We start from the raw sequence: 22973 nt of genomic DNA, 5'->3' as shown, positions 1-22973 counted from the left end.
GTGATGGTCCATGTTATTTCTGCCTCATATCCCCAGAAGGGAAAAAAAGCCCAAGTGTTTCGAATCATTACCAATTAAAAAAAAAAGAATACTTGCTCAATTCACTTATACTGTCTCAAACAGGTGTGATCACAAGCATTTCTGAGCAGGTAAGACAAAAGTAAGAGCAATGTAATGTGTAATCAAATTAAGCCAGATATTTGGTAAGAGTTCAAAAGCTGCTCCTAGGTCTCATTACCTCATTGCTGTAACCCGCCATTGGCCATATGCACAAAAGCACACAGTCTTACCAGGATCAGATACACAAACATGGCCAGTCTTCAACACCCCATGGCGATCATGATTTGCTTGTACACTTCACTGGGAAAACAACTCTTGGAACATCTGAAAAATTACAACTGTACAAATGCTCACTAAGTGGAAAACAACATTCCTCTTCTTGGCTATTTATTTGGACTTCCTTTTCTGGAAAGTAGTTGGCAATGGTAGGATGCTGTCTCAGCAAATGTTTTTGTGACCTCTTTGACAATGGCATGAACAGAGCCATTTCAAAATGGAGTTAGGATTACTGTTCCAGATGCCTCACTCTTTGAATCTTTAGACCATGGGCAAAAAAGGGCTCCTATATAAAGTAACATCACAGGGTGGCCTGATTGTAAATTCCTGACTAGGCAGGTCATGATGGACAGTTACACCCCAGGTACATAATTTTGGTTAAAAGGTTGCCTTTACCAAGACCTGTCCATTGTTTCTGTGCATCTAGGTTAACGCATCTTTGAAATGCCTCTTTTCAGGACCTTCAGAAGAGAAACCACCCTCAAGAGAGCACACAATCTTACAACTATCCACTAATCCAATCCAGCTTTATTTCTTCCCACCTTTGTGTACTCTTCACAAATACACAAAGGCTTGTATACTTGTGAAGTACACAAGTACTTCATACACACTTGTGTGTACACAAGCCTTTTTGTTGGCTCCTTAATTCAAAATGCATAAAAGCAATGGCAAACTCATTCTAAGAAGCATTTTTTTGTCTTCTGAGATCCTGCTTCCAGGTATAGACTCTGTTTGGTGTAAATTATTTTTAAAATTCTCTACAGGTTTTGTCATTCTTTTATCAATACGACTGTTTGGGCCAGACCTTTGGACTGGGCCAAACTAACATTGTTTTACAAGCAATTTTTTATAAAGCCATCACACAAGTGGATACCCTGACCACAAGGACTGGTAATTATGGACTCTGATAGTCTAAACATAGAACCATTTACCAATCACCCATAGCCAAGAGTAGCTCAGTGGATCAGCACCTATTGGAAGTCCTTCTCTTTTATATAATCATTCCATTCTTTTTCTCATAAAAACCTCTTCCTTCACCCTGTAATTAGGATACTATTTGGTTTTCGCCTGAATCTGTGCTCCCTGAAATGCAATTCTTTGACTCCGTATAAAAGCTTGTTGCCATTCATTGTGGCTTTTTAATTTTAGATTCATACCTTAGTCAGTTGATATATACTCTTTAAAAGAATTTTTCTCTGTAAATTAGCCCAGAAACTGTGCCTTCATTTGCAAGTGTCTCTTTATAGAGCTGGTAGTCAAAATACCAATGTTGCTAAATCATTTAGAAAGATTTAGTACTAAATAAAAAAGCTTCTAGCCATTTTCTTCTTGTAACTGAAAATCCATACAGATGCCAATTCAGTTGCACTTAAGGGACTACCGGGCTGATATGTACAATTAGGATGCAAAGATTCAGGAAGTATTTATTCACATGTTGTCTTTTCAGATCACTTGATTAACATGTTACTCTGAATTTGGCCATAGGTCCTATGAAGAGACACGGTACATGCTCAGTACGTATCTGTCAAATGACAAGGCGTGACATGAGATGAAAGTTCTGCCTGTTAATTAAAGAAGGAATCAGCTTTGTCTTTGTATCTCCAAAGGACACATGGGTGTCTCAAGAGTTTGAGACTAATGAAGTAGATGATCCAACGGCAGAGCTGTCCAATTATTGACCTGAGTGCCTTGGCAAGTGACAAGGTCCACCTTAGTGGGAGGCTCAAACAGAAGACAAGAAACCAACATTCAGTCACATTTGAGGGGATGAAGAAAGTCTCAGATGACTCTGAGTTCTGCTGAAATCCAGGGGTGCAATGAGATCAGAACTAAATAAGTGGCTCTTTATTGTAGGGCAGAGGTTCTCAGGTTTAAGCGAGCTTAAGAAACCTCCCTACCCCAGGCTTGTTAAAACACAACAGCTGGGCTCCACCCCCGAGTTTCTGATTCAGTAGCTTAGAGTGATATATGTGCATTTCTAACAAGTTCTCAGGTATTGCTAATGCTGCTGCTGATCTAGGGACCACTCTTTTTTTTTAAGATTTTATTTATTTATCTTTAGAGGGGAAGGGAAGGAGAGAGGGAAATAAAAATCAATGTATGGTTGCCTTTCGTGCATCCCCTGCTGGGAACTGGCCTGCAACCCCGGCATGTGCCCTGACTGGGAATCGAACTGAGATTGTCTGGTTCACAGGCCCGCGCTCAATCCACTGAGCTACACCAGCCAGGGAATCTAGGGACCACTCTTGAAGGTAAAATGTCAGTTTCCCAAGGGTTGTTCTCCTGTCACAGAAGAAAGCAGATGATATTAGGCAACAGGTGGAAGGAGCATTAAGTACTATTGGATCTCATGGTGAAAAATGTGTTCTCTTCTCATTTTCTATTTTAATCAAAGTTATTTACAATGAAGAAAAGGACTCACATAAATGTTAACTTACCTCTTAATTCTTCCCGATATCTGCTAATCTCTCTTTGACAATAAAAAACAGGTTTTATGCTCACAGTCTTTTGTGAGAAGCACTGTTGTCTAACTGGGATTTCCCCAAGAAGCAGATCTTGGATCAAGAATTAAGTAAATGCACATAGTTTAACTGGCAGGTGCAAGTACCCTGGCAGAGAAGTAATGATACAGGGAAGGGAATGAAAGGCAGCCAATGAGGAATGTGTTGTTAAGCCACTGAATCTTAACCCCACATGGAAGCTCTGAGAAACCATGTAAAACAAATGCCTCAGAATTGTTCTAGACAAGTAAGGAGGGAACTAAGTTACTGATACTCCCACACCCATCATTTATTGGCTAAGGGCTGTCCACAGCAGGACACAGATTCCCAAGCACCACCAGCTAATTGTGCATGTGAGCAAAGATGATTCCAGCCGACTGAGGGCAGGCCTCCAAAACAGGTCTGGGCTCAGCATTGGAAGTCAGGATGGTGCACACAGAAACAGTGAGGGGATCTGCAAGAAAAGGGGAGGGACAATGACAGCATCTGCCCCAACTATCTAACTAAAACCTGAGACACTGTTGTGTGTGTGTTGCATTAGTTTGTACAGTTATCTTCTATTTCTTGTAGTACGAACTGGTTTCCACCTCCATTTCTGTTTGTGAAATACAATTTATTTAAGGAAAACTAATAGATTTAAAGAAAAGTGCTATGCAGATGATGCTCTTGATGACACAGGCAGGTGGCAGGAATCACAAAGAATGTACTCAAACAATTGAAGTTTGGAAAACACTAGCACTGTGGTTTAAAGCAGAGGTTGATACATGTTTTTCCACCAAGGGCCATGTAGCAAATATTTCAGGCTTTTGGGAGCAGAAGGTCACTATGACAACTATTCCAATCTGCTGTTGCAGTGTGCAGACAACATGCAGATGAAAGAGCATGGCTGTTTTCCAATAAAGTATATTATGAACACCAAATTTGAATTTCATATAATTTTCACTTATCAAGAAATATTCTCCTTCTTTTGATTTTTTTCTAACAATTAAATTATGTGAAAACTTAGCTCGAAGGCCATAGAAAATCAAGCACCCAGTCAGAAAGTTTGCTGGCCCCTGATTCAAAGCACAGCCTTGGAATCAGTCCCAGGTCTATCAATGTGCAGCATGCCCTTGGACAAGTTACTTACTTTTCTTCCCCTCAGTGGCCCTATCTGTATGATGGAATAAGCATAATACTAACCTCACAAGGATATTGCAAAAAATCAGTGACAGTGAATACCAATAAAGCAGGTTTACAATGAGTTCACAATATAATGTGGACCAGCTGTTGTAAGAGGGTGGTCTCCCACTTGGCAGTGACCCACTCATTGGAGGCCGCATGTTTCCCACTCTGTTTCCTCACAAAGGCAGCTACACGTCTTGGGGCTGATACCTCCTACTCTGAGATATGGGTACAGAAATTATGCTTCCTCACTATGGAAAAGGCCCCTGAAAGCTGAGTCTGAGAATGCCCAAAGGGTTAGGTTACTTCTGATTTCAGAGGTCTGGAATGGGGGACAGGTAAAACCAAAATTTGCATTCCATCTCAATAAGTCTTCAACGTTACTGTTTTGAACCTTGTGTAATTCTGCTATAGACTGCAGTGATTCTCAAACATTAGAATACCTAAAAATCACTTGCAAAATTGCAGATTTGGGTGCCTCACTCAAAGCATTCTGAATCCGTAGGTCAAGGAAGCTGCATTTGAACAAATAAATGTCCCAGGGATTTTGGTACAAATGATTCATGAAGAGCAGTTTTGGAAACACCACAAGAATGGAGTGCAATCCACTCAGGTGGGCACATCCTTCTGAAATCCTCTTCAGTAGTTTTTCCATATCTGTTTAAGTGCTTCTTCACCTGGAAGACCTAGATATAGTAATTGGCCATGCATGCCAAGGGAAAAGTCTCTACCAGCATTTTACCTCTTCTGTTGTCACTCTTTTCTAGTTCTTCTGAGCCTCCTGGATTAGAACACAATTTATACAGAACTCTCCACTTCAGATGTCATGTGCTGATCACTATATCTAATTAAGCATATCAGTGAACTCTTGCAGGAATTGGGCCATTTACAGCTTAGATGAGAATTCTTGAACAGAATCTACATCTTATAATTATAATGAACTAATAAGATATTGACTCAAATGGCTGCTGCCCACAATGTCCCAATAGTTCTCAAAAAACCCTTCAGGATCAAGATGAAACTATACACATTGATTTTAGAGCAGCCTATTTAATACACAGAGAAGACTCCTGGGGAAGGGGCAGAAGGAGAATAATGACACAGTCCTATAACTGATATTTGTTGGACACATGCTAAGTACCAAACTTTTTACATATGCTACCTCATATGTCTTCACACCATGCCTTGAAGGAGTACTGTAATTGTCCCCACATCACAAATAAAAAAACTGAAGCATAGAAAGGAGACGTTGTCCAAGGCCATGCCAGGAAGTGGCTTCAGAACCCAGACCTTTTATTTTTTATTTTTTTAAATTTAATTATTTTTCAAGTACAGTTTTCTGTCTATTTCTCCCATCCCAGCCTACCCCACCCCGTGCTCCCCGCCTCCCTCCCATTTCCACCCCCCTTAGTTATTGTCCCTGTGTCCTTTATACTTGGACCTTTAATCACTAAGTTATCCCATAAAGGATCCAGATCTCAAAGTCCCCTATTTCAACATTTCTAGTACAATTTTATTAACTAGATATTTCTGTAGCTCCTCAAAACCTACAGAATGTCTACCGGAACTTGAAATAAATAAATAAGTAATATATGTATCTCTTTTTGACCAAGACCCAATTTCCTCTTAACACCATGTGACTTTGGGTTCTTCCTTTTGCTTCTATAAGCCCGAGAGCTCCAGCTGGTCAGTGTGGTTAAGAAATCCAGCCCAGATATCCTACAGATCTGCTTCTCCACATGAAGTTTAAATATGATAACTTATATGAAAGTCCTGTGAGCTTATAAAAAGTCATATCAAATAGTAATTTCCCTGCCTGTTATCACTGTAAGTTATTTTTAAGTGTTGAAATGGAAGAAAGAGTATATTAGTTTTGTAAAATTATCTATGTAAAAAATCTGACTTTCCAGAGATTTGGAGTAGGTTGTAAAGTACTAAATCTGCAGATCTTTGCAGACAGAGCAAGGGAAGTACTCCTCCTCCTTGGAAAATAGACTATTTGTCATGCATCAAGGTGATGGGAACTTCAAGAGCTTCATAATCAGATGCCCTGCCACTAATGGACCTTGAGTGAGTCTTTCCTCTTCCCTTCCAGGAGATACAATGCTGCTTGGTAGCAAAAAAAAAAAAAAAGTAAAAATAAAAATAAATAAATCTGGGTTCTATCATTTCCTTATGAAATGGTGACATTGGGCAAGTCATATAACCCATCTTGGTCTCAGTTTCCTAATTATAAAAATGAGAATAAGAATAAAAAACTGACTTTGAAATCATCAAAATATGGATTGATAAAGTGGATAGAAAGATAGATAGAAACAAGATAAAAACAAGGTAGTAAATATTCATTGTAGAAATTCCATGGTGACTGTATGTGTGCTCACTATACAATTCTTTCAACTTCTTTGTTTAAAACTTTTTAAATAATAAATTGTTAGAAAAATAAACCCTAAAAGGGCCACAATACATTTGTCGGGAGAGTCGGATAAGATGTGGAGCTTTCAGCAATGCTCACCATAAGAGCCTGGCACATATTGCCACTGGTTATTTACTGCACAGGTACAAGATAGGACAAGATAATAGATTCTTTCAGCTCTTGCAATCTGTGAGTCAGAGTTTGCTTGGTGAGCTAGAGACAGGACCTGCATGAGCAGAAAGAGAAGCCAGGCCACATGATTCAGAAACCAGATGGACAGAGAGGAGCCAGGGTGTAGCCACAGACATCTCAGAAACCAAGAGGTAAGCACAAAGATCCACAGCAGGACCCTATGCAAGAAATGCTTGATCTGGGGAGACCTTGAAAAGAAAGTCAGGTCACCTTTATTACATGCCATTTTAATGTGCTTCTCTATCAATCATCCCCTTGGTAAGAGAAAAGCACTGAATTTAGAGTGCAAACCTGAAGTTAAATCCCGTCTCTGCCACATTAGTTGTGTGACAACAGGAGATATTAAAGTGTCTACTAGGCCACCTGTACAGAAAATACCTACAATGACAAAAGTGAGCCCCATGGTAACTATGATGCTTCTGCTATGACCTCTTGCCCATAAATGATTAGGCCAATCAGGTTTTCTTTCTTGAGAATCAACCAAGAGACATACTCCTGGGAATGTGTCACATTCATGGCAGAGAAATAAGAAAAAGATCATGAACTCTTGGAACTGAGTTCTTTGGAAATGACCTGGTTTCCACCCTTGAATCCATAACAAAACCCCATTATCTTTCCAACGAATTTCAACTTTTGCTTAAGCAAGCCAGTACTGACTTTTATTTTATATAATCAAAAATATTTATTCACTAATACAGTTAGCCTTCTAAACAAGAGTTTTCCTGAAGTTTTCAGGCCTTGGTATCATCATCTATAAATGAGAAAAACACTTCTTCTTTCAGGAATTAATGCAAAAATCAAAGAAGACCAGGTGTATACCATATTTTTCAGACCATAAGATGCACCTAGGTTTTAGAGGAGGAAAATAGGAAAAAATTTTTGAAGCAAAAAATGTGGTAAGATATTTAATAACATAAATAACATAATATTTCACCAATATAAACATAAACAGAACACAACAGCGGGATTAACAACCATTATTCCTCCCAAATGGGGGAGGGGGAGCAGTGTGTCTTATAGTCAGAAAAATACGGTACTTAGAAAATAATGAACAATTAAAGTGCATCTCAGTTTCAACCTTCAGATCTCTTGGAGTAAGTACTTGGGGTCCCTTTGATTAGGTGGAGGACTGCTGACCGTGAAGAAAGAGGAAAGTGAGACTTTGCTAAAATCTCTCAAACAAGCAGCACCTGGCCTCAGTGTGCCCCATACCTCTTGCTAAGTGGTCCCAGACCCAGCACTAGTGGCAGCAGGCATTTGGTAGGTAGCTTGGCCTCTCCTGACCACCTCCAAGCCCAGCACAAATAGCAGCAATCTGCATATTGCTTTGTAGCTCATGCTGGGAAGTCCCAGGCAGAACACAGGTGGTGGCTGACCTTGGCCTACACCTCCTGGGATGCCTCAGAGCCAGCGCACCCAGTGGACAGCTTCGGATCATGTTGAAGCACTGTCCAACTGCATCCACAAGTGACACAGTCAAGGGGAGGACTCAGTGGGTACCAGAGCCCTGCTGAAGTAAGTCCTGGCCCATGGGGTCAGCCCATGCACAGCTGATCCTCCATGGTGGTCAGTGGTAGGTGGTCATAGCCAATCCTTGCAGCTGATCAACCTGGGGGTAAATCCATCCCACTGATGTGCCAAATGCAATCAGGGCTAACCTACCAAGAGAGTGTGAACAGCCCACATAGGAGTGTGTGCACCTGGAGTGCCCAGCTTGGGTGACTGGGGAGGCTGTGCCACTGGACCCTACAGAATACCTACTACATAAGGCCACTCCACCAAGCCCGGGAGGTGTAGCAGCTCCACCTAATACATAGAAACAAACACAAGGTAGCTGGCAGAATGAGGAGACAAAGAAACATGTCTCAAATAAAAAATAAAACAAAACTCTAGTAAAAGAACTAAACAGACTTATTTGGAACTTCCAGACAAGATGGAGGCATAGGTGGAAACACTGTGTCTTCTCGCACAACCAAGTTTGAAGACAACTGAATTTTAGTAACAAAAATGCAACCAAAACACAGAAAATTGAACTATACGGAAGTCCGACAACAACAAACCATTCAGCCAGACCGGTAAGAGGGGCGGAGCCAGCGACTGGTGGAGCGGGTTGCCCAGGAAAACTCGGCCACACCAACCCAGGTGTGGGGTTGCAATGGGCAGACCCAGTGAGGGCAAAAGGTGGTAGACTGACCACGGTCACACATTCATGCACAGAGAAACCAGACGAAAGAGCAAGCAGTGAGATGGACCTCACAGACCCTAGCAGTGGGAAGCAGCAGAGGGGACCGCTACGGCTCCTCTTTAACCCCGCCCCCACATACAGCGTCACAACCCAGCAACTGAGTTTCCCCGCCCTGGTGAACATCTAGGGCTCTGCCCCTCATACCTAACAGGCACAAACAAACCAAAACATTATGGCTCAAGAAGAACTCAAAGCCCCAGAGCCAATAACCCTAAGCGACCAAGAAATAGCCAACCTATCAGATGCACAGTTCAAAACACTGGTGATCAGGATGCTCATAGAACTGGTTGATTTTAGTCACAAATTAGACGAACAAATGAAGGCTAAACTAATTGAAATGAAGGGAAATGCACAGGAAACCGATAGTGATGGAAAGGAAACTGGGACTCAAATCAATGGAGCGAACCAGAAGGAAGAAAAAAATGACCAAACAGAAAAGAATGAAGAAACAAGAATTCAAAAAAAAAAATGAGGAGAGGCTTAGGAATCTTCAGGACATCTTTAAACATTCCAACATCCAAATTATAGGAGTACCAAAAGGGGAAGAGGAACAGCCACAGTGGAAAACTTATTTGAACAAATAATAAAGGAGAACTTCCCCAATCTGGCAAAGGAAATAGACTTCCAGGAAATCCAGGAAGCTCAGAGAGTTTCAAAGAAGTTGGACCCAAGAAGGAACACACCAAGGCACATCATAATTACATTAGCCAAGATTAAAATGAAGGAGAGAATCCTAGAAGCAGCAAGAGATAAGGGGACAGTCACCTACAAAGGATTTCCCATCAGACTGTCAGCTGATTTCTCAAAAGAGACCTTACAGGCAAGAAGGGGCTGGAGACTTCCGCCAAGATGGAGGTTTAAGGTGGATGTGCTGTGCCTCCTCACACAACCAAGTTTAGGGACAACTAAATATTAGCATCAGAAAACACAACCAGAACACGGAAAACTGAACTTTTCGGAAGTCCGCTAACAACAAATTCTTCGGCCTGACCGGTAAGGGGCGAAACTGGCGTCGGGTGAGGAGTTACAAAGGAGTCGACCCGGGCGGGAATCCAGACGCGCGAATCCAGTCGCAGGGGTTCCAAACCCAGGATTGGACCTAGTGAGCAACCAAGCGGCCCACTGGGTGAGCAACTACGGAGGAGTCAGTGGGGAGGCGGTGGCAGCAAGTTGACTGAGGTTGCATGGTTGCACACGAGTGAGGGAGTGAGCGCTTGGACCGGGGCGGCGGCGGGGGCGGCGGCGGGGGCGGCGCCATTGCCATTTCCCCGCTCTGACCACGCCCCCACATACAGCGTCACAACCCAGCGACCTGGGAGTCCAAGGCGCCGCTCCTCCCACTTAAAGGGCCAGAACAGACCAAAAATGTCGCAGGAAGACCTCAAAGCCCCACAGATAAATCTAAGTGACGAAGAAATAGCAAATCTCTCAGACGCACAGTTTAAAACACTGGTCATCAGCTTCCTCACAGATCTGGTGGACTATAGCCACAAATTAGAGAAACATATGAAGGCTAAATTAAGGGAAATGAATGGAATTCCACAGGAAAACCATAGAGATGAAACAAAAACTGGGACTCAAATCAATGGAGTGGACCAGAAGGAAGAAGAAAAAAATCAACAAACAGAAAGGAATGAAGAAATAAGAATTCAGAAAAATGAGGAGAAGCTTAGGAACCTCCAGGACATCTATAAACGCTCCAATATCCGAATTATAGGGGTACCAGAAGGGGGAAAGACACAACCACCAGTGGAAAAACTATTTGAACAAATAATAAAAGAAAATTTCCCCAATCTGGCAAAGGAAATAGACTTCCAAGAAATCCAAGAAGCTCAGAGAGTACCAAAAAAGTTGGACTCAAGAAGAAACACACCAAGGCATATCATAATTACATTAGCCAAAATTAAAATGAAGGAAAGAATCCTGGAAGCAGCAAGAGGTAAGGGGACAATCACCTACAAAGGAGTCCCCATCAGGCTGTCAGCAGATTTCTCAAAAGAGACCTTACAGGCAAGAAGGGGCTGGAAAGAAATATTCCAAGTCATGAAATCTAAAGACCTACAACCAAGATTGCTCTACCCAGCAAAACTTTCATTTAGAATGGAAGGACAGATAAGGTGCTTCTCAGATAAGACCAAATTCAAGGAGTTCATCATCACCAAGCCCTTATTATATGAAATGTTAAAGGGACTTATCTAAGAAAAAGAAGTTAAAGAAACATGAACAGTGAAAGGACAACAAACTCACAGTTATTAACAACCACACCTAAAACGAAAGCAAACTAAAAGGACAGCTAGATCAGGAGTGGAAACATAGAAATGAAGATCTCAAGGAGGGTTAGCAACAGGGGAGTGGGAGGAGGAGAAGGGGGGGAGAAGGTACAGAAAACAAGTAGCATAGACAGTAGATAGAAAATAGATGGGGGGGCAAGAATAGTATGGGAAATATAGAACCTAAAGGACTTGAGACACATGGACATAAACTAAAGGGGGGTAATGGTGGGGATGGGGGGGCAGGGTGGAGGGGAATGAAGGGGGGAATAGAACAACTGTAACAGCATAATTAATTCAAAAAAATAAATAAATTTATTTAAAAAAAAAAAGAAGGGGCTGGAAAGAAGTATTCCAACTCATGAAATCCAAAGACCTACAACCAAGATTGTTCTATCCAGCAAAGCTTTCATTTAGAATGGAAGGGTAGATAAAGTGCTTCTCAGATAAGATCAAATTCAAGGAGTTCATCATCACCAAGCCCTTATTATATGAAATGTTAAAGGGACTTACCTAAGAAGAAGAAGAAGATAAAAAAGATGAACAGTGAAAGGACAGCAAACTCACAGTTATTAACAACCACACCTAAAACAAAAGCAAATGAAGATGACAGCTAGATCAGGAGTGGAACCATAGAAACGAAGATCACATGGAGGGTTAGCAACAGGGGAGTAGAAGGAGGACAAGAGGGGAGAAGGTACAGAAAATAAGTAGCATAGATGTTAGGTAGAAAATAGATAGGGGGAGGGCAAGTATAGGAGGGGAAATATAGAATCTAAAGAACTTGAGACATGTGAACATGTACTAAGGGGGGAATGGTGGGGAAGGGGTGTGCAGGGTGGAGGGAAATGAAGAGGGGAAATGGAACAACTGTAATGGCATAATCAATAAAATATATTTTTTAAAAAGAACTAAACAAAATAAAAACAAGCAACCTACAAAGATGCAAATTCAAAAAACTGGTTATAAGGATTCTCAATGAATTTAATGAGAACTTCAAAAGCATTTAAAAAACATGGAAACCATAAGAAATAACAAGTCAGAAATGAAAGATAAACTAACTGAAAATGAAGAATAATTTATAGGGAGTTAAGTAGATAGATGAAGCAGAGAATCAAATCAGTAATTTGGAATATAATGAAGCAAAAATACCCAATCACAAGAACAAAACAGAAAAAAAAATTTTTTTAAATGATGGTAGTGTAAAAAGCCTCTAGGGCAATGTCAAGCACATTATCATTCACATCATGGGAGCACTGGAAGGAGAAGGAAAACAAGAAATTGAAAACCTATTTGAAAAAAATAATGACAAAAAACTTCCTCAACCTGGTGAAGGAAATAGAAGTCTAGGAAGTGCAGAGAGTCTCAAACAAGATGAGCCAAAGACACATAATGATGAAAATACAAAAGGTTAAACACAGAAAGAATCTTAGAAGCAGCAAGAGAAAAGCTACCTGCAAGGAAACTTCCACAAGAGTATAAGCTGATTTCTTAATAGAAACTTTGTAGGTCAGAAGGGATTGGCAAGAAATAGTGGAAGTGATGAAAAGCAAGGAGCTACAACCAAGATTACTCTACCTAGCAAAAACTTTCATTTATTATAGAAATGAAGGATAGATAAAAAGCTTCCAAGACAAGAAAATGCTAAAGAGTTCACCACCACCAAACCGGTATTACATGATGTGTTAAAGGGTCTTCTTTAAAAAGAAAAAAAGATAAAAATATGAACAATAAAATGGCAATAAATACATATCTATCAACAATTGAATCTAAAAAGCAAATTAAATGAACAAAGAGAACAGAAACAGACTCATCAATGCAAAGAACATTTTGACAATTGGCAGATGGGAGGGGGCTGGGGAGATGGATGAAAAAAGTGAAGGGATGAAGAAGTATAAGTTGGTTAAAAAAATAATAAAATAATCAATATCCCAAAAAGGCATGTTTTGGAGTGACAAATTCTGCTTCCCTTCAAAACAATTTAGTCATTAAAAATACAGTATTTATATGAGTTATCTAGAATAGTCAAATTTATAAAAACAGGAAGTAAAATGGTGGTTGTCAGGGACTGTGGAGAATGGGAAATTAGGAGTTATTGTTTCATGGATATAAAGTTTTAGTTTTGCAAGATGAAAAAGTTCTGGGGATTGGTTGTGCCATGATGTGAATGTACTTAACACAACTAAAATGTGCAGTTAAAAAATGGTTAAGATGGCAAATTCTATATTATGTGTATGTTACCACAATTTTTTAAAAAATTTAAAGAGAGGCTTTCCAGTCCAAGTAAACGCATAAAACCCCAGCAAAAACACAGTATGTCACTAGGGAAATAGAAATTAAAATAATGATGAGTTACCAATAGAAGCCTATTAGAATGGAAGAAACCCAGAACACCAATAACATCACATGCTGTGGAAGATGGGGAGAAGCAGCCGCTCTCATTCATTGCTGGTGGAAATGTAAAACTTTGCAGCCATTCTGGAAGACAGCTTGACAATTTCTGGCAAAACTAAACGTACTCTTGCCATAGGATACAGCAGTTGTGCTCTGTATTCTATAGAGCACAGAATATTAGAAAGATATATACAATGTCCTCACCCCTTCCCTGCCACAGCTGTGAGTTGGGGGAAGGGACACATGGAGCAGGAACATGGAGAGCTGTTTTACATAGGAACAGCTTTGCAGCTAACCTCTGCCATGGTCATTTAACATATCTATAACCTATAACTGATTGCATAAATATGTTAAATAGCTGTGGCCATGCTTTGGGCCAGGGGGAGGGAAGTGACCTCCACCCAAAACAACTGGGATACAACTCCTTCTGGTTACAGCACCTGTATGAGAGCTTGGAAATTATTGGCTCCACACCATTGGGCCAGTCGGCCCAGGCCTACTGTGGCAGCCCAGTAAAGCTGGGAGGATATGGGAGTGCTGGCAAGTGTAACCGATTGTGGGGAGGAGTTGGAAATGGGTCTGCAGAGGAAGATTGGTGTTGGGATTAATACCCAGACTCAGCAGCCACGTGAGAGAGAACCACGTGGTTTTGGCCAGGGTGGAGACCCCCACAGCTTTGCAGAGGAAAACCACTCAGTTTGATCCTGGCCTATGACACAGCTGATGGTGTTGGGAGCCTAAATCTACTTATTTTCCTAAGATAGGGTACCCCAGTTTAGGGCAGAGGGAAAAAGAAGGACTGTGTGCATGTGTGGGTATCCTAAAGGACTTTGATATTTTAATGAAGACATTAGGTCACTACTTTAAGTCTATATAGCTTTAAATAAACATTTCCTTTCCTTTTCACAAATCTCTGGCATTGATAGACATCTTTCTTCTGGCATCAGACAAGCAAACCTAGTTGGGGGGAGTCCTTCAGTAATAGTATATCACACCCCTTGGCCCTATTCTGTAACACTAGGGTTGGCCCAGGACAGTTATCAGTCAGATGTCAAGCAGTTTGGATATTACAGGTCAGGAGGATGGGTTGCCCACACTTGGAAGCAATCAAGATGTCCTTCAGTAGGTGAATGGATAAACTATAGTACATTCAGACAATAGAATATTATTCCACACTAAAATAAATGGGCTATTAAGCCATGAAGAGGCATGGAGAAAACTTAGTTTATTATTAATTGAATAAAAAAGCCAGTATGAAAAGGCTATTAACTGTATGATACTAACTATATGACATCTGGAAAAGGCAAAACCATGGAGACAGTAAAAGAAAAAATCAGTGATTTCCAAGGGTTAGAAAACAGGGACTGATAAATAGATGGAGAACAGGGGATTTTTAGGGCATTGAAACTATTCTGTATGATAGTGTAATGATGGTACATGGCATTATACATTTGTCAAGAATATATGGACATAGGACAACACCCATGTTGTCCTAGGTAAGGACATAATGTAAAGCTATGGACTTTGAGTTATATTAACATGTCAATGGTTCATCAGTTGTAAGAAATGTACCACTCTGGAGTAGGTTGTTGTTAGTAAGGGAGGCTTTGCTTATGTTGGGGCAAGAGATATGAGTATATAAGAACTCTGCACTCTCTGATAAATTTTGCTGTGAACCCAAATTCCCCTGCTGTAAAAAATAAAGTTTATTTAAAAAATCTTTAAGAAGGAGAAGGGGTTGATTGAGTTTGAAATTTGGTTTAAAAAAACTTATTCTGCTTGAAATTTTAAAAATTTAATCAGTTACATATAAATGTCTGACTTGAGTTTCTGTTAGGTTTCTTCCTGGCACTGATACTGATTTGAAAGAGAAAGAAATACCAAGTAACTACATAGGAAACAAAAGCTGATGGACAGGTAACATACATTTTTTATATAGAGGCCCAGTCAGAATTTATCTGGCAATAGGCAAGATATTAAAAAAACTTTTTATTTGGACTATCCTGTGAGTCATGAGAAATTCTATCTTTCAAAGTGAGAATGTGGGGGTGGGTAGAGGTAGAAAGCATGGAAAGATCTGAGATCAGAATTAATCCAAAGCAGACAAACAAAGGTTTTTCTGAAAGTCAAAATAAGAGGCAAAGTTTAGATGCTTACTGAGAGATGTCAACTAGTCCTTAGCATTTATTGTTCTTTCTATCTTGCCCTATCCATTGCTTCTCATAAATCCAAATGCTAAATTATCTCAAAAATAAGATCTCTTTTATTTAAAAATAATCTCAGGTGGGTGGGCAGTGGTGACCTTTACTTATTTAGGTCTTCACCATGTGGTTTTTGAATTCTGGTCTCTGGATCAGCTCCCTCAGTATCACTTAGAAACCTGTCAGAAATACAAATTCTCAGATCCTAACCCAGAAGCAAGGAATCAGAGGCTCTGGAGGTGGGGACCAGCCATGTTGTTTTAACAGGTCCTGTAGATGATTCTGATGCTTAGCAAAGTTTGAGAACCACTGCCTTAAACAAACTCTGAGGCTTGCAAAATCAATGCTCTGCTATTTATTCACTGGCAGCCACCAGACCTATGGATTTGTTGATGCAGGGCCTTAGAGACAACAGCCAACCTTCCTACGGTTGGCTTGGATTTTCAAGCCTACTAGTTATTAGTAGGGTAGTCTTTCTTACCCTATCCATACAAGTACACAGCACTTATAGTTCATTCTGTCCATAGGTGTACCACTTTCTCCTGCCCGTGTAGTATAAAAGCAGCATGCATAATGAAAGAATGAAAGGGCAGGCCAAGAAGAATACAGAAGGAGGGAGTTGATAAAAATATGGCCACTTCCAATTCACTGGTAGAAGAGATAGCTAAAGTTTAGATGATGGCAATGACTTAATGGAAAAGGAACCATCTCATTCTTTGTTTGCTCCTTTTCACCACCCTTCCCTCCCTCTGAGTCCCTGTCCTCTAATTTACCCAACTCCGCCCCTACAGCTCTCACCCTACAGATACCTTGGAACTACTTCTGAATAACCTGGATTCAGAAAACAAGAGAGGAGAAGACAACAAAAAGGGAAACCACATTGTTTCAACTGAATAAAACTGCTAACCTCACAGTCTCTAGCCTTTGTAGATGAGGCATGGTTCTACAATTGAATGAGATGATGTTTGAGATTCTTTCTACCCTGTAACACCAAGGTCCCATTTGTGGAAAACAGGTCAGAATATGGACTCCAGAGTCAGAGAAAACATCAATCAAGCCCAGCTCCATTTCTCTGCTGAGAGAACCTGAGCACATGATTCCAACTCTGTACCACTGGGTTACCTCATCTCTAAAATGGGGAGAATCAAAGCATCTCTCTCATAGGGTTCTTAATTAAGATTAAATGAGATCATCCATGGAAAACATTCAGAACCATGTCTGGCACATATCAAAGGCTGGATTAATGTGAGCTGTTAAGGTTATTATTATATTGTCCCTAAAATGCTTTTCAGCTTTCAGCAGCATCTTGAAAGTTTCCAGGTGCAGCATCAGGGTAGTGGGAAACCAGGCGGCATACATGTGTGAGGGTGGCCAGGATGAAAGGCGTTGGAAAAGCAGCTAGCAGTGCAGCAATAGCTGGTTTATTACAACACTCTGTTGTGAGGTGTTACTGAATAGGAACACAAGACTTGTATTTGAATTACAGCAATGGTTTTCAAGAGGAGCTGAAGTGGGGGTGACTTTGTCCCCCAAGGGGACATTTCATAATGTCTGGAGACATTTTTTATTGTCACAACTGGTACTTGCGACTAGTATGTTGCAAGTGCCAGAGTTACTGCTATGGCACTTGGTGCCAGAGGTGCCAGAGGTGCCAGAGGCACTGCTAAACATCCTATGATGCACAAGACAATACCTCATAGCAAAAAAATTATCTACCTCAAACTCCCAACAAACAAAAGCCCTGGACCAGATGGTTTCATGGGAGAATTCTACAAAGCATTTAAGGAAGAGTTAACCCCTATCCTTCACAGACTATTCCAAAAAATCCAAAAGGATGGAAGACTCCCAAATTCTTTTTACAAAGCCAGCATCATCCTAATCCCAAAACCAGATAAAGACACAACAAAGAAAGAGAACTTCAGGCCAATATTGCTGATGCGCATAGATGCTTAAATCCTCAACAAAATATTGACAAACTGCATCCAACAATACATTAAAAAAATCATACACCATGACCAAGTGAGATTCATTCCAGGGATGCAAGGATGGTTCAACATTTGCGAATTAGTAAATGTAATATACCACATAAACAAAAGCAAAGACAAAAAACACATGATAATATCCACAGATGCAGAAAAAGCATTTGATAAGGTACAACACCCATTCATGATAAAAACACTCAGAAAAGTGGGAATAGAGGAAACATTCCTCAACATAATAAAGGCCATATAGGAGAGACCTACAGCCAAAACTAAACCATCATACGCAATGGGCAAAAACTAAAGTCTTTTCCACTAAGATCAGGAACAAGACAAGGTTGTTCACTTTCACCACTTCTATTCAATATAGTATTGGAAGTCCTAGCCACAGCAATCAGACGAGAAAAGGAAATAAAAGGCATCCAAATCAGTAAGAAGGAAACAAAACTGCCATTGTTTGCAGATGACATGATAGTGTACATAGAAAATCCTATACAGTCCACTCAAAAACTGCTGGACCTAATAAATGAATTCAGCAAAACAGTGGGATACAAAGTAAATATCCAGAAATCAAAGGCATTTTTATATATCAACAATGAAACAGCAGAAGCAGAAATCAAGGAAAATCCTATTTGATATAGCAAAAAAATAAAATAAAATAAAATAAAATAAAATACTTAGGAATAGACCTAACCAAAGAGGTAAAAGACCTGTATGCAGAAAACTACACAACACTGAAGAAAGAAATCAAGGAAGACACAAACAAACGGAAACATATACCATGTTCATGGATCAGAAGAATTAACATCATCAAAATGTCCATACTACCCAAAGCAATTTACAGATTCAATGCAATACCTATCAAAGTACCAATGGCATATTTTACATAGAACAAACACTTCAAAAATTTATGTGGAAACATAAACGACCCTGAATAGCTGCTACAATTTTGATAAAGAAGAGCAAAGCAGGAGGATCACAATACCTGATACCAAACTGTATTATAAGGCTGCTGTAATCAAAACAGCCTGGTACTGGCATAAAAACAGACACATGGACCAGTGGAACAGAATAGAGAGCCAAGAAATAAGCCCAAGTCTCTATGGTCAATTAATATTCAACAAAGGGGCAACAACATAAAACAGAGTAAAGATAGCCTCTTCAACAAATGGTGTTGGGAGAACTGGACAGCTACATGCAAAAAAATGAAACTCAAGCACCAACTTACACCATACACAAAAATAAATTCAAGGTGGATAAAAGACTTAAATATAAGCCATAACACCATTAAAGTCCTAAAGGAGAACATAGGCAGGAAAATCTCAGATATTTCACACAGTAACATTTTTACTGATATGTCCCCTAAAGCAAGGGACATAAAGGAAAGAATAAATAAATGAGATCTCATCAAAATAAAAAGCTTCTGCATGGCGAAAGAAAACAGTATTAAAATAAAAAGAGAACCAACCATATGGGAAAACATATTTGCCAATGATACCTCAGACAAGGGATTACTCTCCAAAATATGTAAAGAACTTACACAACTCCACTCTCTGAAGACAACCAACCCAATTAAAAAATGGGAAAAGGACTTGAACAAACACTTCTCCAAGGAGGACATACGGAAGATCCAGAGACATATGAAAAGATGCTCAATATCACTAGCTATCAGAAACATGCAAATTAAAACCACAATGAAATACCACTTTACACCAGTCAGAATGGCTATCATAAACAAATCAACAAACAACAAGTGTTGGAGAGGTTGTGGAGAAAAGAGAACTCTAGTTCACTGTTGGTGGAATTGCAGACTGGTACAACCACTATGAAAAACAGTATGGAATTTTTCTCAGAAAACTAAAAGTGGATTTGCCTTTTGACCTGGCAATTCCACTGCTAGTATACCCTAAGAACCCTGAAACACCAATCCAAAAGAACCTATGCACCCCAATGTTCATAGCAGCACAATTTACAATAGCCAAGAGCTGGAAGCAACCTAGGTGCCCATCAGTAAATGAATGGATCAAAAAACTATGGTACATTTACACAATGGAATTCTATGCAGCAGAAAGAAAGAAGGAACTCCTATCTTTTGTGACAGAATGGGTGGAACTGGAAAGCATTATGCTAAGTGAAATAAGCCAGGTGGTGAAAGACAAATACCATATGATCTCACTTTTAACAGGAGCCTAAACAACAAAGTTATCAATCAAGCAAAATATAACCAAAGACACTGAAATAGAGAACAGGCTGACGATGTGCAGAGGGGAAAGGGGAAGGAACTTTAGAGGAAAAGGGGAAGGGTTTACAGGAACAAGTATAAAAGACACACGGATAAAAACTAGGGGGTGTGGAAATGGGAGTGGGGAGGGGAGGGGGAGGGGAGGGCTGGGTGGGTGGGCTGGGATGGGAGTAAAAGAGAGAAAACTGTACTTGAACCACAATTAAAAAAATAAATAAAATGATAAAAAATAAATTTAAAAAATATATCAAAAATACAGATGTTTGAGAAATCTTGAATTAGGTGACATTATCTTAATAAATGTCACATTAGGTGACATTACTTAATAAAGCTTGACACATTTTTCTTTCATTTTTCGAAAAGGCAATGGCATCGAAGATTCTGCACTTGATGGGAGGAAAGAATGGGTGACATCTAAGGCTCTTTAACTCCCAAGCTTGATATATCTAGTTGACCCTCAACCACAAACTTAAGTCAACAAGGAATTTTCACCCTTTTCCCCTTTGCCTATTTCCTTTCTTTAAAGACAAACAGGATTTTTGAAAAAGATGGTTAGATATTAGAAGGTAACCCTAAGGCCTTAGGAAAAACATTTCCTTCTAAAACAAAGACCATCAATGACAATTAGAAAATTTTAAAGCTGGAAGAATCCTTGGAAATAATCTAGCAACTGGGTTTTAGTTGAAATCTTTCACCACATTCCACAAATGAGAAAACTGAGATTTTGAATGGCCAAGAGACTCCATGTAGGTCACATAATGCCACAACCATCAGAAGGTCTAGATTCTTCCAAAATATTTCCTTAACTTATTAATCAGACAGTGATACTATCAAGGCTATTTCTAGAAATCCCTGAATATGGGTGCTACCTCACAGAGTGGTGGCAATGGACATTTTTAAAAAAGATTCAAGAAGTACTGAGGGAGAAAGAATAAAACCTCCCTGTTAAGCTGTGGCCACCACTGATGAAGGAAGAGGAGAAATAGAAAGGTGACCAGCAAGGCAACACAGATGATGTTGGTGGTTGGAAAACAGATGGGAAAATCAGGAGGAGGGTTGGGGTAGCAGGTTGCTTGGGTTGGGTTCCAGGTGCTGTTCTTTGGGGAGAAAGAAGAGGGGGTGAACAGTGTGTGGGAGGTCCAGTCAAACCCAAGTGGAAGAAAACACATTTAATTTGTTGGTTATGAATGGGGCAGCCATGGCCCTTAGAAGGAGCAGCTTCAGGAGTAAAATCCAGACAACTCAGAGATACCAAGAGCACCTGCTTTCCTGGGCCCTGGGCCCTCCGGAAGCGCCTGCTAGCTCTGACGAGATTCAGTGGAATGACAACCTGCTAGGCTGTATAATAATAATTATAATGAAGATGTTTCCCATGGGAGGAAATGATGCGAACACAAGAGAGAATTAATTTAGGGTAAGGGTACATGGAGAAAATAAAGATAAGATTAAAAGGTGCCTTGGGAATGCTGCAAACCATCTTTGCTTTTTACTATTTTTTCCCACACTCATCACTTCCTAGGGAAGGCTGCTTCTCAGAACTCCACAAGCTTCGCGGCCTGTCCTGACTTTTTCCTTGAGTCTAGGGCATCTCATCCATCACCAGTGTCCTTCTCCTTCAACACCTGTGCTCTCTGGCAGCGAGGCAACTTCTCCCTCATGGCGAATGCTCAAGTCCCACACAGGGGACTAGGGGCACACCACCCGCCGCCCCCCGAGAGTCACCCACAGCTTTATGACCCAGGCAGTCCTAAGAGATGAGGAGGGCAAACTTGCCACAGTGCCCCCCCCAACACCTTTGGTTTATAGCAAATCTGTACCCCAAGAAAGATTTTTTTGTACATTCTAACGGAATAAACAGAAAACCAAGCCATCATTTTTTGTTAACATTGAACTCCATAGCAAAACCAGCCGGTGCCCATGACTTCCCCACCTCTGCCACCCGCCACTTTGAAAAGGCAGCCAACAGTACGGTGCCACAGACTGGGTAGCAAGCTGGGGGCAAATGCATCTTAAATTGGGTTGGGATTCTGTGAAAGACAACCGCAGGACGCTAGTACTGGCAGTGACAGGAACGCTTCATGCAGCACAGCGTGCCCACACAGCCAGTCAGACACTCAGGACACGCATATCGTGTCACATACACACACACAGTTAGACAGAGTACACTCATCACACACCCAGGACCATCCGCACAGTCCACATGTATCTGGTTACACACGCATTATGGATGCACAGCCTACTTCTCTCTCTCTCTCTCATTCACACACACACACCCGTACACACACAACCTGCCATAGTCAGTGAACACACAAGCAGTTCCACGAGTACTTACGTACCCAAGCGCAGGGCACTAGCCCCAACCCTACAGTGGTCCCACGCTGGAGACGAGTCCTGGACCGGCAGCAGCCCACCTACCACCTGAGCCGCCGCCGCGCAGCCCATCCCTGCGGCAAAGCCCGGGCTCCGGAATCCAGAGCACCCGAGCCCCTCTCCGGGTCGTGCCACCCCGCCCCCACCGCGACCCCACCGACACACACGTGGACTCTCGGGCTGCAGACCCCCCGCGCACCGGCCGCACCTACCCGCTGCCTGAGGCGACGGAGCGAGGCGCCCTGGAGGACTGGAGCGGCCACCCAGAGCCACGGAGCCGAGCTTCTGCCGCCGCCGCCGCCGCTGCGCTCCCAACCGCTGCCTGCGCCCTCCCTGCCGCCCCCTCGGGTGCCGGCTCCAGCCCCCGCATAGGGAGGCCGCCGGGCTTCAGGCGCGGGCCCTGGGCCGCGGGCGGCAGGGCCCCCCGCCCCGGTTCACCTGGGTGCGCCGTGCATGGTCCTCCTTCCCGGCCCTCGGAGCCCGCCCCGCTGCTCAGCAGCCCCCCAGCCGGAGCGGTCCCGGCTGCTGCCCCCACCGGACGCGGGAGAGTGCAGGGGCCCGGCCGGGGAGGCCTGGTGCACAGGGGAAGGGGAGTGGGCACAGACGCACTGGGGGAAGGACCTCGCCCCCGGGGCTGGCCAGCCTTCTCTTTCCTGGAGCAAGCGC

The 22973-nt window shown here is 41.6% G+C and overlaps 1 protein-coding gene across 1 annotated transcript in view; it reads right to left on the bottom strand.

Annotated features, from left to right (window-relative positions):
• Nucleotides 1-22581, bottom strand: part of HTR4 (5-hydroxytryptamine receptor 4) — a 134100-nt gene extending 111519 nt beyond the window's left edge. Inside the window, exon 1 of the mRNA XM_037161943.2 lies at nucleotides 22520-22581. The gene's annotated coding sequence lies outside the window, so the exon portion shown is untranslated. The remainder of the gene's footprint in view (nucleotides 1-22519) is intronic.
• Nucleotides 22582-22973: the final 392 nt, after the last annotated feature.

Source organism: Artibeus jamaicensis, unplaced genomic scaffold, assembly GCF_021234435.1.
Source record: "Artibeus jamaicensis isolate MK-2021 breed Jamaican fruit bat unplaced genomic scaffold, CSHL_Jam_final contig_432, whole genome shotgun sequence".
Taxonomy (NCBI): domain Eukaryota; kingdom Metazoa; phylum Chordata; class Mammalia; order Chiroptera; family Phyllostomidae; genus Artibeus; species Artibeus jamaicensis.
Note: the sequence above shows the minus strand (reverse complement) of the source record. Positions and strands in the feature narration are given on the sequence as shown.